Here is a 17,299-nt window from a genome sequence, read left to right on the forward strand (position 1 = left end):
AACTAGTTAAGACCTCAGAAAGTATGAAGTCCCAATTTTGTTTCTTAAAAAATTAGGAGGAAATGTTGCCAAACAAAAACTATAAGCTAAAAGTGTTAAAATTTGGCACTTTGTAGAAACGTTGCTAAGTGGATCCTAAAATTGTCGAATGACTTATCTCATTGATTAGGGTTATTTTTACCTTCCTTTTAAATTTTGAAAATTATTGTATTGATTGGGTTTCTTTCCATTGAATATAATAGAAACTTAACTTGCTTCAGCATAAGCATAAACAGGAATTTGTTGGAAGGATACTGAGGGTGACTCAGAGGACTGAATTAGACCTCAGGAGGATCAGGATCAATGAGATCCATAGACCAGAACACCCTTGGGACTCTGCTTCTCTCTGCATGGTGGCTTAATATTTCTAATCTCTTCCACTGGTGGGAGACATGACCACCAGATTTTCTAGGATCCTATATGTATCAATCCCAACCAAGGAAGAAGATTGGCTCCTCCTTCTTCTAGCCTCATGGAGAAAATTCCCCGGGAAGGATTGCGATTAGCTTCACTTGAGTCATCCACTCAACACTGGAGAAATTACTGTGGTCCTGTACGTGGAGAGCGCTATAGGCCAGCCTGATCAAGTGCCAATGCCTGATCTCAGGACTCTGGAGTTTGAGATGAGATGTCCTACCACAACTGCATGACCACAGTGGACAAAACAAAGGAGGAAAAATGCTCTTATGGGCAGACAAAACAGCTTGTGTATTATAAATATTTATCAAACTCAGTTTGAACTTTACTGTACTATATCAGGAAGCTACTGCTTTATAACAAACAGCCCCCAATTCTAGCTGAATACAACAACAAGCATTTATTTCTTACACCTCTAAGGTCCACTGAATGATTCTACTTGTTTTATCTGAACTTGCTTATGCATTTGCAGGTTGGATAGAGATTGACTGATCTAAGTTGGACTCAGCTGAGTAGCTCTGCTTCATTCTTCTCGGACCATCGATTAGCCAGGACATGCTCTTCTCAGGTAAAGGCTGAAGCACAAGACTATATGGTCAATCATGCAAGTACATTTCAAACATTTAGTCTGATTGCTTCAGTCCCCACACCACTGGCCAAAGAAAGCCATATGCCATGGCCAATCAAGTGGTAGGCAAATATACCCCATCTAAGGAGAAGGATGTGTGAATATTTATGAACAATAATCTAACCCCTAAAATGAATCAATATTAAAAAGTTATTTCTAAAATATAAAACAAGAGCAACCAGCTCTTCAGGACAGATCTAATAGATTATAATTAATGTGTGTCTTCATCATTGACAGTTATTCCTATGTTCCCCTTGGCTAGAGTTGGAGTACACTTATCAAGTTTAACTGATTGTCTAAATGAATTTTTTAAAAGACGGTGAATTAGGATGGTAGCTAATAGTACACATCAATTTTATTTTATTTGAAATTAGAGCCTTATTTGCTATGAGACTGTTTCTGTGCACTTTAATTTACAAATAGTGCTTAACAACTTTGAAAGAAATGTGATTGGAAGTGTTCATAGTAAGAACACGTATTTATCCACAGACTCCTGTAGCCTAAAAGATCAAAGGCTAATGAATGATCAAATAAATGATTATTTTTAAAGCCAGGAACAAGAGAAAGATGGCCAGTATCATCAATTCTGTTCCTGGCCAATGCTATAAGACAAGAAAAAGGAATAAGGGGTTTAAGAAGTAGGAAGGGAAAAAAGAAACTATTCCTATATTAAGACAATATGATTGTCTAGATAGTAAATTCAAGATAATCTACATGAAAATTACAAAATTAACAGTGTTTAGTAATATTCCTGAATTTTAGATCAATTTGCAAAATAAACACCAACCCTATATGACAGTAAAAGACAATAAGGAAATGTTGTAAAAGAAATATCCCATTCAAAACAGCAATGAATATGACTAGGTGCCTAGCATAAATCTAACAAAATATATGAAAGACTTTTATGGAGAAAAGTATAAACATTGTTGAAATTCCTGAAGACCTCTCTGAAGAGTGGGAGAGATATACCATGTATGTGGGTGGGTAGTCACAGTAACAACTGATATTTCTCTGAAGATTAATTTTCAAAATCAATGTAATTCTAATAAAAATTCCCAAGAAGTTTCTCATGAATTTTAATAAATTGATCAAAAAATATTTACATGATAAAGTGAGACTCAAATATGGCCAGAACAATTTTGAAGATAAAAGTAAAGTGGTAGGAATTTACTTACCAGATATTAAGACTTGTTATAAAGCTATAACAATAATAAAGACATTTGATATTGAAATAGGGATAAATAACTAGACAAAGGAATAGAAAGAGACAAAGATGTAAAAGGAAATTTGATATGTAACAGAGGTGACATTATAAATCAATGGTGTGGACTTTTCAATCATTGGAACTAAGAAAATTGGTTATCCTCTTTGGAAAAAAGCATAAAGTTGGATATCTACTTCTTTCATACACAATAATAAATTCAAGTGGATGAAAGATTGAATGTGAGAAACAAAATTTTTAAACATCTGGAAATCTTTATAGTCTCTAGCTAAGAAAAATTTCTTAAACCACACAAACACATATATACACACACTCACACACAGAATGGAAACAGTTAAAGGAAATATTGATAAATTTAATTGCTTTAAAAAATGTCATAGACCATCAAAGATACTATAAACAAAGTGAAAAGCCAATCCACAGACTGGGAAAAATATTCACAGTGCATATAATTAACAAAGGCTAGAATCCATAACATATAAATAGCCATTACCAACCAAAAGAAAAGAGAAAAATTTTTAAAAAGCAAATGATAAAAAATATTCCTATACTAAGGAAACCCAAATATCCAATAAACAATTAAAAAGATGTTCAATTTCTCCAGTAATCAGGAAAATGCAACTTACAAACCACATGTGAGATATAATTTTATAAATGTAAGATTGGTTAAAAACAAAAAACAAATAATGCTGACAAAACTGCATTTGGTCAATGTGGGGATATGGCAGCTGTCACGCAACGGTAGGAGAGCAATTAGGAAAACAATAAAATGGAAGAGGCACATGCTGTTTGACTCAGGCTTTCTACTTCTAGGTCCATTTACTGGAGAGGTTTTTCCCACCTGGTCTAGAGACATATACAAAAGTGTGTCACTTCATCATTTGTATTAATAATAGTGGCCAGGAACCTGCCTTAGTCTGTTGGGATGCTAAAACAAAACACCACAGATTGGGTTGCTTATAAACAACAGAAATTTATTTCTTACAGTTCTGGAGGCTGGAAGTCCAAGATCAAGGTGCCAGCAGATTTAGTGTCTGGTGAGAGTCCACTCCTGGTTCATAGACAGCTGTCTTTTTGCTGGGTCCTCACATGGCAGAAGAAGGGGCAAGAGAGCTCTCTGGGGTGTCTTTTATAAGGGCACTAATCCCATTCAGGAGGGCTCCACCCTCATGACCTAATCACCTCCCGAAGTCCCCACCTCCTAATACCATTGCATTGAAGATTTGGTTTCCACATAAGAATTTGGAGGAACACAAGCATTCAGTCTATAGCAGAATCTAAATGTTCATCAAGAGGAGCATAGCTCAAAAAGCTGTATTCTAGTCATCCAACAGAATTATATAGTAGTTACAAGAAGTGGATTAGAGAAACATGTTTTAAAACGAATGACTCTCCAGTACATAATGCTGAGCCAAAAAAGCAAACCATAGAATTACACCTAGAGTATGAGGTCACAGAAGTTAGAAATGTATAAAACAATACTGTATATTGTATAGGAATACATACGTATGCAGGGAAAATATCCTTAAGAATGATAAGATGCTAAACTATTGCTATGGGGAGGGAGAAAAGCGAATGGAGCTGGGATCGGAATAAGAGGATTCCAGTTATATCTGTAACACTGCATTTCTTTTTAAAGAAATCTCAGCAAATATGATAGAATGGTGAGATGATAAAGCTGGCTAATGTATCTTGTTTACTTTTTAATTATTCTCAATACTTTTCCACATGTTAGAAATATCTTTTAATAAAAATGATCAATTAGTAATTTTTCTCTGTAGAAAATGGGAATAATAATACTGATTTTGCCTACTCCTGTGGGTGTTATGAAAATGAATTTTGACAACACATGTGAATACACTGCAAAGGGTCCTACAGATGCTGCTATCCTTATATGACTCACCAGTAAAATCATGATTCAAAAACAAAAAAAATTCAGTTAATACCATGAGGAGTCTTATTTTAATTGGATCGAGTGCTTCCTACAAGGCTATAAAGTACACTGTGAATGACTGTTTCATGTTAGAAAAACATCCACTTTACTCTACTATATTGTAGCTCAGACCTTATTCTTATATTAATTTCTGCTTCCTGAGATTGCCTGTTAGCTCTCTTCCATTCTGGTGTGTGAGTGAGGCTTATTGGGCAAGTGTCTTTTTATGTCCTTATGGTTAGATCGTTAGATTGTGAAAATGAAAAGCTGTGTTCTCAGAATTTGCCTGGGGTCTTCTAGCAAGTCTTTATGCAAGTGCTACCTGCTAACTATGAGTCAGTCAAGTTAGAACTGAGTCCACAGGCAGAAGAGTGGATAAACAAAGGAAATACAGTGAACCTTGTCAACTATGGTGTTTGCAGCTGAGGTTTTTGAGATTTTACAGTTTTGTTTTTGTGTACAAAATCTTTTAATCTGCTGTTTTTCTTATAACGCTAGAGGTGGGCAAGAGACTAATTAAGATACAATTTCTTCCATGGAGGAATTTAGAGGTTAAGAAAAAAGAAACCACACAACTATCCATGTACAAAAGAATAAAGTTGAATCCTTCCTCTCAACATATACAAAAATTAACTCAATATGAATCAAAGACTTAAATGTAAGAGCTAGAACTATAAAATTCTTAGAAGAAAACATAGGTATAAATTTTTGTGATCCTGCATTAGGCAACGGTTTCCAAAGCCCAGGCAACCAAAGAAAAAAAATACAAAAATTGGACTTAATCTAAACTAAGAACTTTTGTACTTTAAAAGTCACCATCAATAAAGTGAAAATATAATCCAAAGAATGGGAAAAAATGTCTGCAAGTCATATAGGTATAAGGGACTTTTACTCAGAGTATATAAAGAACACTTACAACTCGACAATAGAAAGACAAATAACCCAGTTAGAAAATGGGCAAAGTATTTGAACAGACATTTCTCCAAAGAAGATATACAAATGGCCAATAAGCACATGAAAAGTTGTTCTATATCGTTATTCATTAGGGAAATACAAATCAAAATCATAATGAAGTATCACTTTACACCCATTAGGATGGCTATAATAAAAAAAAGAGACAATAATAAATGTTGGCAAGGATGTGGAGAAATTGGGAATGTAAAATGGTGCAGCCACTTTGGAAAATAGTCTGGAAACTCCTTACAATGTTAAACATAGGGTTGCCATAGGACCCAGCAATTCCACTCCTAGGTGTATAGTCAAGAGAATTGAGAACACACGTCTACACAAAAACTTGTACATGAATGTTTATAGCAGCATTGTTCATAGCATCCAAAAAGTGGAAATAACCCAAATGTCCATCAACTGAAGAATGGATAAACAAAATGTGGTCCATCCATACAAAGGAATATTACTCAGCCGTAAAAAAGAATGAAGTATTGATACACACTACAACATAGATGAACCTTGAAAACATTATGCTAAGTGAAAGAAGCCAGTCACAAAAGGCCACATAATGTATGATTTCATTTATATGAAATGTCCAGAATAGGCAAATCCATAGAGAAAGAAAGTAGGCAGGGGCCGGCCCTGTGGTGTAGCAGTTAAGTTCATGCCTTCCGCTTCGGCGTCCTGGGGCTTGCCAGTTCAGATCCTGGGTGCAGACCTACTCACTCATACAAAATTTGGACTTAACAAATTAAGCCATGCTGAGGCAGTGTCCCACATAGAAGAACCCAAAGGACCTACAACCAGGGTATACAACTATGTATTGGGGCTTTGGGGAGGAAAAAAAAAAAAAAAGAAAGTATGCTAGTGGTTGCCAGGGGCTGGGAGGAGGGGAGAATAGGAAGTGACTGCTGGTGGGTAGGAGGTTTCTTTTGCAGGTGATGAAATGTTCTGGGATTAGATAGCTGTGAATGTTGTACACACTTGTGAATATACTAAACACTAGTGAATTGTACATTTTAAAAGGGAGACGGGAGGAAAGGGGAGAGAGACGGGGAGACCTACATGGTGCAAACGCCAAGGAACTGCTTTAGAAAGATGAGAGTTGTCTGATACTCAGGTGAAAATCGTGTTTCCATGATATGAAAACCTCTGCACTTCTCCAAACCTTCAGGCAAGTCTGTCTCCATTCCCCACCCCTTGCCGTGCCCTGCCCCCACAGACACAAGAGGAAGACTCTCAGAAAGATGAATGAGGGTGTGGATTCTATCCACTCCTTCCCAGCACCCAGAACAGGGCCTGGTGAGCAGTAGGCACGTGATAAAAATGTGCTGAAGGAAGGAAATACTGCATGGACGGGTGTGGTTTGGCTCCACGTGGTGACCACAGGGGTTCTGATCCCTTTGAAGGTGCAGAGAGATTAGATTTATTTACACTCTGCCTTCTCAGTACAGCCAGCAGTTCTGCCCCGAAAATTTTACGTTTAAGCCCTGTGATAATTTTGGAGAAGTCTCAGTGCCACACAATTAATTTGTTGAGACTCTTGGGAGTGAAACAAGGGATGATGACAGTGAAATAGGCATTCAATTTCCAGCTAATAACAGATGATTAGAAAACCTTAGAAGAAGCATAGTGTGCCGTGAAATAACAGGTGTGGGAGAATCTCCCTTAGAATGTTAAGATGATGCAACACTAATTTTTGGACAGCTGAAGAAGACAGTAACAGATAATTACCTATCAGAGTACATGGTATTAGAAGTAGATGTCCTCTAGAACTTTTATTTAAAGAGATACACTTTACAAAATATTTATATAAAATTCAAATTGTAATAATCTTAACATATGCTTTACACATTTAAAAATATTTTAAAAGTTATACTTAGTGCTATTTTATATTTTAAAAATATTATATAAATGTTAAATTGTAATAATCTTAATATATGCTTTATACATTTAACAATATTTCTGAAGTTGCACGTATTGTATCTCTACCTGCCCCCCTGGCCCCATAACTTCCCTCTCATGCACTTTGATCTTGCCAGCTGTGTTTCACCGTCGACAGTCCATTTTCGTAATATAACCCTTGAGGTAGGCAAGAGATGACTAAAGTTATTATCTCCTCTCTGGAGAGTTAACAAAAAGAAGAAAGAATAAAAATTAGTAATACCAGAATGATTGGAAAGGAAGGAAGGCCACGTGGGCAGAGGGAGCTGTGGAAAAGCCCCTGAAAGAATTGAGTTTCGTCTGTCTTGCCCATGAAGACGGCTGATCCTGGGGAGGGCGCTGGCAGGGTCCGCCTGATTTACTCTCATACGTCCAGGGACAGAATGAAGTGACCAAGAAGAAAAAGAGTGTGCGGTGGTAGCCACACCAATAAACGAAAATGTCTAATTGAGTGGCAGAAAGAAAAAAGGTTTCCATTCCTTCAGAAAATATCGAGGAGCTACTGTGGGCCAAGCATTGCTCAGCAATGAACTCAACAGGCAAAATCCTGCCCTCATGGGGTTTCATGTCGGCGGGCTCCCTTCTGCTACCCCGTTATTCCTAGAACTGTGAGGGAGGAGGAAGAGGAGTGAGTGGGAGAAAGATCCAGTGGTGTGAGCTAGCCTTTGTGACCAGTGGAGGCAGGGCTGTGGACAATGATGGAAGGAGAGGGGGAGCAGGAAGTGCAGTGTCCTGGGGCGTCTGCACGGTGATCCTAAGGTGGCTGGCTCCCTGGGAAGAGAGACCCTCCTTACTAGGCAAAGGAGCCCATCATTGAGGCCAGGGATGAGGTTAATTTCCTGCCATTGTCTCTCCCCTCCCATTCCCAACAAAACGTAAAACAGAAATAAAAGGGGAGGCGTCCCTCCTTCCCAGGAGCCTGCCCAGGGCTGAGTTTCAGGGTCGTTGTGGTGGAAGGTGCCTGAACGTAGACATCAGAAGACAAGTTCTAGTGCAAATTCTGTTGTTAACCAACTGTTACTGGCGTGTAAACGAGAAGTGGGCTGACATAATCACTGAGGTCTCTCTCAGTCTAAAGGATCTATGGTTGTGTAGCTCACTAGAAGCAGGAATAGAGGTGATCCCTGGTTTGTGTGCACACATTCCTTGATCCAAACTCAAATCTTTACGCAATGGTTACCAACAGAATGAACAAATACGGCCTGGGAAGTCCTATTTAGAGTAGAATGCCTGCTATTCCTATATATAAGAATATAAGTTGAAATAACCCAATTAAAGTTTTATGATCAATACTGAAACTTTATGGTACAAAAAGTCAAAGTAATGTTTTAATCTAAAACTAATCCAAAACTAATCCACCAATTGCCAGTTTTTTTCATGTAACAACATCTTCCGTGCGTGTGTGTGTGTGCACATTCGTGTGTGCATGTGTGCGTGCACCTATCTCCCCCAAACAGATTGTGAGTTCTCTGAGGGTAGGACTTGTATCTTACTCATCTTTCTGTCCAAATTATTAACACGGCGCCTTGCATGAAGTAACTGCCCAATACATGCTTGTGGGATGGCATTTATCTGTCCTCTGACACGTGATGCCAACTGTTCTGGCTTGTGCAACTCCTCAACGTCCTCAGTTCCTAGGAAACTCAGCTAACAGGGATGAAAACCCACAGATTGCAGAAAGAAGAAGAAAGAAAACACAGATTGTCTGAGTCTTGGAAAGAATATATTACAGATGGAATTGACATTGGCAAAACACCAAATGACATAAAAATGTGGTAGAATTGATTGATTCTGCCAGTAAATAAACAAAGTCAATTTACCTTCCTGGTTAGTCACAGACCCATCACTCCTGGCCCGGGCAGGGGCAGAGGCTTGCGGGCTCCTCGGGTCATAGGATATGACCATCTGACCCGGAAGCCCAGACAAACTTTCCGGGGTATTTGATGCTACCTGAAACCACCCAACTCACAGAGCAGATGGGGTGGGCCCCATCTGGGGGAGTCCAGTCTCCGTGTCTTGAGAGAGAGGAAGCACCCTCCTTTTGTTTCTGTTTTTCTTTATGTTATATATTTTTTTTGCTGAGAAGGGGAGGAGAGGGGCAATGGTAGGAAATTGATCTTATCACCAGGCGTCATGTACAGTCTTCTTTGCTTAGCAGAGAGAGGAGGCCTCCAAGCAGAGGTTCCAGGCAGCCAAGCCAGAATGTGCTCTTGGTGCTGGATCCACCATCTATCTTTCTAGCACCGGGATTCATTTCTTAGTAAATGGCTCTTTGGTATAAATTCTAGGCCATCTCAGATTATTGCACACGCTGTGGGAGGATTTTTTTAATGAGATGATAGGGAGAGGGTGGTTGGTGCAAAGTGAAGGGGAGAGAAGACTAAGATGAGTGAAAAATAATTCTTATCTTCAAGTTGATTACAGCCCATAAAAAGAGTGACACATCCACACTAGTAAGGGAAGTGGTTTATGTGGGCTGAGTGCAGAAGTTAGGCAATTTCCAACTTCTGCATTTACATGGTTCTGAGTTCTTTTCCCTTCAGCTGTTGCTCCATCCGTCGCTAATGGGCTCCCCAGAAGCAGGTGTAGCAAGCACACATGTGACGAGGTTACTGCCTTTAAGGGGTTTATAAGCACCTTGTGGAGGAAAAAATGACCCCACAAAACAAAAATCATCTAAAATGTCTTCAGTGCTATGTTACAGGATAGTAACACTAAGTGTGATAGGATTCACATACGAAGGAAAACTTGGTGTTGGCTTGAGTAATTGGAGATGTCGTGCAGGAGATGGGCCTTGAGGTGGACCTCGAAGAAAGTAAGGGCTTACAGATGGAAGGGAATCTCCAGAGACAGTTGACCCCCGAGCATCATACTTACATTGTGGAAGGTCTTTTCTGCTATAATGTGGTCACTGCGTTTCTAAGAGCCTTGTATTCACAAACATTTTATAAAACATTGATTTCAATGGGGTGGTTGAGTAAAAGGGGGTCAGAAACTAGAGAGTCTTAGAAGCTCATTAAAAAGTTATTTTTTCTGCAGAAAATTCAATTATAAAAGTTTTATACATGTGTATTTTGCTATAACAAGCTAAAATAATAGTGATTAATCAAAACTTGGAAAACAATAGTGAAATGTTACAGCGAATAATAAGAATAACACTTTAGGACCAGAACAAAATCAATGAATTTCTAGACTATTATTATTTACAATCCATTGTTTGGTAAAATCTCAAATTGAAATAACCCAGTTTTTAAGGGGTTAGTATCCAAAATATATAAAGAACTCATACAACTCAACAACAAAAAAACAAACAACTCAATTAAAAAAATGGGCAGAGGATCTGAACGTATGTTTTTCCAAAGAAGATATACAGGTGGCCAACAGGCATATGAAAAGATGCTCAACATCGCTAATCATCAGGGAAATTCAAATCAAAACCACAATGAGATGTCACCTTGTACCTGTCAAAAAGGCTATTATTAACAAGACAAGAAATAACAAGTGTTGGAGAGGATGTGGAGAAAAGGGAACCCTCATACCCTGTTGGTGGCAATGCAAACTGATGTAGCCACTGTGGAAAACAGTATGGTGATTCCCCCCAAAATTAAAAATATAAATACCATATGACCCAGCTATTCTGCTTCTGGGTATTTATCCAAAGAACACAAAAACACTAATTCAAAAAGATACATGAACCCCTATGTTCATTGCAGCATTACTCACAATAGCCAAGACTTGGAAAGAACCTAAGTGCTCATCAATGGATGAATGGATAATGAAGATGTGATACACACACACACACACACACACACACACACACACTGGAATACTACTCAGCCATAAAATAGAGGGAATCATGCCATTTGCAACAACGTGAATGGACCTTGATGGTATTATGCTAAGCGAAATAAGTCAGGCAGAGAAAGACAATTACTGTATGACTTTACTCACATGTGGAAGATAAACAAACAAACACATATATATGGAGAATATATTAACAGTTATCAGAGGAGAAAGAGGTGGGGGAGGGTGAAAGGTGTAAAGGGGCACCTGTGTACCATGATGGATGGAAACCGGACTTTTGGTGGGAAACACGATGCAGTCTACACAGAAGTCGAAATATAATGATGTGCACCTGAAATTTACACAATGTTATAAACCAATGTGACCTCAATATTAAAAAATAAATAACCTGGTTTTAAAAAAGGTGCAGAATTAAAGCAAACTGTAGCATAGTTCCCACAGGTTCTGGGATCAGGCACGCCTAGGCTCAAATCTTAGCTATGTCATATAACAGTTATTTGAAATGTTACGAAATGACTCTGTATGTCAGTTTCTACATCTGAAGAACAGAGGCAATGAAAATCTCTATCTGGAAGAGTTACGAAGGTGAAGTCAGGTAGCAGATAAAGACCTGACACGGAAACCCAAACGTTAGACTCCCATTTCTCCTGTCTGTCCTTAATGTAGCAGAAGGAGCCCATGCACCCAGTTCTTCTGAGAAGCACATGCATATTGGACAAACTTGAGCTTTTTATTTAACATAATTTTTTCCCTGGCTTTATTGAGATATAATTGACATATAACATTGTGTAAGTTTAAGGTGTACAACGTGTTTTAATTTAACACACGTATATACTGCAAAACGATTACCACCATAGCTAGCTAATGCCTCTATTATGTCACCTAATAACCACTTCTTTTTCGGTGAGAACATTTAAGATCTACTCTCTTAGCAAATTTCAAGTATGTAATGCAGTATCATCAGCTATAATCACCAGGCTGTGCATTAGATCCCCAGAATGTACTCATCTTATAAATGGAAGTTGGTGCTCTTTGACCAAAATCTTGCCATTTCCCCCCACCCCCAGCCTCTGGTAACCACCATTCTAGTCTGTGTTTCTATGAGTTCAGCTTTTTTAGATTTCACATATAAGTGAGATCATACAGTATTTGTCCTTCCCTGTCTGACTTATTTCACTTAGCGTAATGCCCTCAAACTCCATCCATGTTGTTGCAAATGGCAGGATGTCCTTTTTTAAAATTTATAAATTTTTAAAATTTTAACTTACAACCCTTCTAAGTTCGTCTTTTATCCCTGAATAATAACTTATCAAAGCAGTTGAGACTGCACAAACATCTAACGGGCCAAATACCTCTAGTATTCAAAGATGTGCAAAGGGCTCCCTGCCGTGATGGTAGATCCTATGGAAAACAGAGATCTTGCTTTTAATAGGAGTGTAGAAGGGGCTGATTAAGGATTGGGCTCTGGAGTCAGGCTTTCTGGATTGAAATTCTCCTTGCTAAATTCTAGCCTTGTGACCTTGAGCTTTGCCATTTGAAAAATGAATGTAATAATGGTTCTCATTCATAGGAGGTTGGTGAGGATTAAATGAATTCAACTTTGTTATATGTTTGGTACAGGATCTTCAGCAGAGGAAGCACTTTATAAATACTAGGTCTTTTTTCACTGAGGATTTTGGAGGAGGGGAATAAACAAGTAACTTTTGACATTATCTAAGGAGGAAGTACAAGAAAGCACTCATATGAAGAGAAGTTTTGTTTTATCGAGTGTATTCTGGGTGCCTATTTTACTCTTTCACATGGAGGTAAATTAATTTATCCAGGCAGACTTCAATGGGTCTTGCTCGAAGCTTCAGAGGTGCAGATGTAATGGGACTAACTAGACATCAAGTCCTTGACACAATCATACCTTATTCAAGAATTGAACTTATTCAAAACCCTTGCCTTAATACCTAGGTAACCAACCAAACTCACCAAAAACAAGTAAGTTTTTAAAGTCCAATTTGTGAAAGATGGCTCTTTCAGTTTTCCTGGCTTTCTGAGAGACATGGGTAAGAAGCTCCAATAAAAGTATTTCTTCAGCGAAACTATTTTTTTTGATCGTGGAAAGGAAATGTTGAGTTATTCCCATTGATCTCCATCTCCCTATCTATGAACTCTGTAGCTCTCTAAGGAAGGAATCCAGGAGGTTTTTCTAAGACGCAGGGCTGGCCTGGCGGGGAGACTGTGGGTCAGTCTCCATGGTCAATGGCCAGCCCCTGGCCTTGGGCACTGCCTGAAGGCAGTCTGCAAACGTCTGTGCTTCGTAGGAAGCCTGCCGTCCCCTTTGTCTTCTAACCGCAGGAGGCCTGATAGGGAAGCCAGAGTGTGTCATCCTGACTACATGAGTTTCCAGGCAGGAACACGATGGGTAACTTTTCAGACAGTATCCAACGCGAACATTCAGAGTTTAACCCACTCTTCTAGACACAAATAATAACTAGTTCTACATGCTTTCCTGCAAACCTACTGTTCAAAGAGCCAAGTGGGATTTCTGTGGGGTGGGAATAAGAGTCTCTAATCCTCTTTTGTGTCACCTCCCACCTCCCCAACTCTTACATCCCACTCTTATTCCTGTCTGCTGACTTTCTCAAACTCCATGGAAAGTGATCACATCAAAGCTATTATTTTTACTCTTATCCTGAATGACTAAAAATAAAGAGCTTTCTCTGCCAACGTGTTTCATATGCGTGTTTAGCTCTGCTTAGAGTTTAGGAAGTAGACCTATGGAAATAGAGGACTCTCTCCCATCACTGGATTCAGTTTCACACAGTCGGATACCGTCTTATACAATGTGGATGGTCCCCAGAAGAGTTGGTTTGGGGACTCATTCTATTTCTACTTTGTTTTTGACTCAGTTGTGAGCAAAACTCTTTTCTAACCCCAACCAAGGTAGATGTCATAAGGGGTCACCAATCCCTGACTTTTCTAATTCTGGGCATGCTGAAGTGGTGAACTTTCCACCGCCTTGAGTTTAGGTTTGGCTGTGTCGTTTACTCAGGCCAATGAAACGTGAATGGAAGTGACGTCTGTGGAAGAAAAACTTTTCCTTTATCATGTTAGGTTTGATTGGTTGGGGGCCTGCAAATTAACTGAAAATAGAGTGATCAACAGGAGAAAAGGCAAGGTTTGTTTACACCTGCACCAATACACAGGAAATATTCAGTAGTGAGTAATTTGCTGAATAGCCAGAGGTAAATGTTTATATACCAGTTTAACAACAAAAATGGAGGGGCGTGGTCAGGGCTTCAATGGGAAAGTGCAGAAGGTTCTATTGGGCTTTTTAATACCGTTGGGCAGCTGAATTCACACTCTCCAGTTCCTAAAAAGGAAACTCCCTTGGGGAGAAGTGAATGGCAAGTGTACTTTTGGGAGTATCTGTTTAAAAACGTTCGGACAATGTTTCTTTCTGTGGCTGCTGACTGTCCAGATGTTTTTTCAGGTTAAAGTAGTTTTAATCGTTTCACAAGCATTTAATTGCCAGTGCAAGACTCTGCACTCCCTCTGCCCCCGCCACAGGGACTGGGGACCAAATACTGATAGAGACGCACAGCTGAGCCATCACTTGGGGCATGGAAACCCTGGAGAACCTCTGGGCTGCAGCAGACTCCAAGTGGGCGCAGAATAAACCCAGGCTAATTTAAGCCATGGAGATATGTTGTTTGCAACTTATTTGAATGCACCTACCAATAAATGTTAATTCTTAAAGTTTACAACTGGTAAATCTAACCTTATAATCCAATTTGATACTTTCCAGATTTTAAGAAAAAAGCGCTTAGTGACTATATGACTAATGCTCTTCTTGGTTATATGTCTTTCTCAGGCTAAAATACTCAATTTTAAAAGGAATGTTATCATGTAAATAACATGATTCGTTTTCCTCAGGAATTATGAGAGGTACCTATACATTCGTACGCTTCTTCTCAAATTGTGTCCTTAAAAAGTGATTTATTGCTATGTGGCTGTAATAAATCCTTATTCTACAGGTAACCTTTGCTCACTATTTTGTAAATGTAGAGGAGGAAGAATCGTTCCTCTACCCTCTAGGTCCTTCTGGCTGGTCTAAGAATTAAATTGACATGAGACAGAATAACAGGAGAAAATCAAAATGTAATAACATGTATACATGAGAGAAGCCCAGGAAAACTGAGTAACTCACCAAAATGGCTAAAGCCACCATCTTAAATATCATCTTCAGCTAAAGACAAAGGAGGACATTTGGGACTTCAAGGGGGAGGAAGGCAGCTTACACGGAGATGGAGAAGCAAATGTTTGGTCAACAAGTGTTTGTTGGGCCGTCTACAGACAGTGGGACTCAAAAGAGATCTTTTGATAAAATGGCCCTTGCTAGGTGCCTTCCTGTCTACCACCCCTAGTTTGTTTTATGGTCTTAGCTCCTTCCTGGGGAGGACCTTTTATCTTAAATTCTTTTAGGCAATTAGGGAGAAGGTCAAAGTCTCTTTCAGAGTCTTCTGTCCTTAAAAATAATGAAGCCAAAGAAACACATTTTGGGGTGGCCAATTCTGATTCCCCACACAGACATGTCCTGCCTAAGTTAGGGCTGTTTCACCGCTGGAGGTCTCTCCTTAGTCTTTTTTTGGGGGATGGGGGGAGAAAGATCAGCCCTGAGCTAACATCCGTTGCCAATCCTCCTCTTTTTGCTGAGGAAGACTGGCCCTGGACTAACATCCGTGCCCGTCTTCCTCTACTTTATATGGGACGCCACCACAGCATGGCTTGATTAGGGGTGTGTAGGTCTGTGCCTGGGATCTGAACCTGCAAACTCTGGGCCACAAAGCGGAGCACATGCACTTAACTGCTGCTCCACTGGGCCAGCCCCTCTCCTTAGTCTTAAAGCCTTGGCTCTTCTGGGCCTTCTCCTCAGTTGTGAATGATCTCAGTGTACTGTACAATCTTTCATTCATTCATTCATTCATTCATTTATTCCTGCATCTTGTAAACAGTTCTTGAATGCTCGCTACGTGCCAGCATTGCATTAGGCTATTGGTTATTTGTGATAATAAGACAAACTCTGACCTCCAGTCACTCAGAATTTAGGCAGGGAAACCGACTCACAGAGCGTCACTATAATCCAGGGTGGCAGTTGGCCCAGTGACAGTGGTTTGCATGTGGTCTTGTGGCAGAGCAAAGAGCTAGCAACTGTCCTCACCTCAGGTCTGTGTGTGAGGAACGAACAAAGAAGCCTTCTCAGAGGAAATGGTACCTATCTGAAAACAAAAAGCCATTAGTTAAGAGAGGAGGGCTGGGGCACAGCGGGCAGAGGAAACTCTTCATCCATCATGCACGTGCCACATTAGTGTGGGTACAAGACTGTGGGGTGGGCAAGCACACAAGAGAGGGCAGGAGGAAGGAAGAGAGCAGAAGTAAGATAGTGGAGAGATAAATTTTCCAATCCCATAAATTTCCAAAGACCCAAAAAAGAATTAACAGAAAAATAGGTAACTTGCCTACATTTTGGGGGGTAGTGGGGGCACTAAAAGACAGGAAAGAAGAGTAGGTACAAACCCCCAGGCACATCTGGGCTCTTCTGAAGAGTTAGAGCAAAGTCTGCTTTCACCTTCAGTGGGCTGGTCGGCCTCTGGGGTGAGTAGTAATGGTGGACGTTCCAGGCTTCTTTGATTTGGAGGATCACAGTTAGAACTTAATTGTTGGATGGGACTGCGTTTCTACAGACTGACCCGGGACTTGATTCAGTAGAGCCACCTGGCGACACCACTGTGTGGCAGACAAACGGCTGAAGTCACCTGGCTCTGCAGTGAAAGTGTGTGCGAAGATAGCTCTCCGCAGATCTCTCATGCTCTTGTGGGCAGAGGCACTGACAGCTCTTGTTCTGGTTCAAGACTGTCTGTTCCCAGAAGTCTGTACAGCGAACAGCCTTGGAAGATGGAGATGGCGTCTCTTCCCAGGGCAGAGGGCAGATTTCTTGGCTGTCCTGTATAATAACATCTCTCTCTGGGGCAAAGATTGGGAAGGTTTGCTTATAGCCCATTAAAAAAAATTGGTTTCCTAGCTTGGGATCCTTCAGCTGTAATTCAGACCCATTCTATGTGCAGCACGCACTGAGGCCCACCTTCTCTCCCCAGCGAGACTCAGGGGAATAGGGGGCTGACGTGAACATGAAAATCTGTGTTGCCTGTTGTGCTGGGAGTAATAGAGTGCTGTGACTCTAGTCCAGAGTCTCATGTCTTCTGCCCTCATCCATGAAAGGGCAGCAGCCTAAACTGTTAGCTTCGTGTAGGGTAAAATCCCAGACCCTTTGCAGTTCTTGGGAGGAAGGATACTGGGCCAGGGCCCCGAACTGTCA

The sequence above is a fragment of the Ceratotherium simum genome, chromosome 19, assembly GCF_057802395.1.
Source record: "Ceratotherium simum simum isolate JZ-2026a chromosome 19, ASM5780239v1, whole genome shotgun sequence".
Lineage (NCBI taxonomy): Eukaryota > Metazoa > Chordata > Mammalia > Perissodactyla > Rhinocerotidae > Ceratotherium > Ceratotherium simum.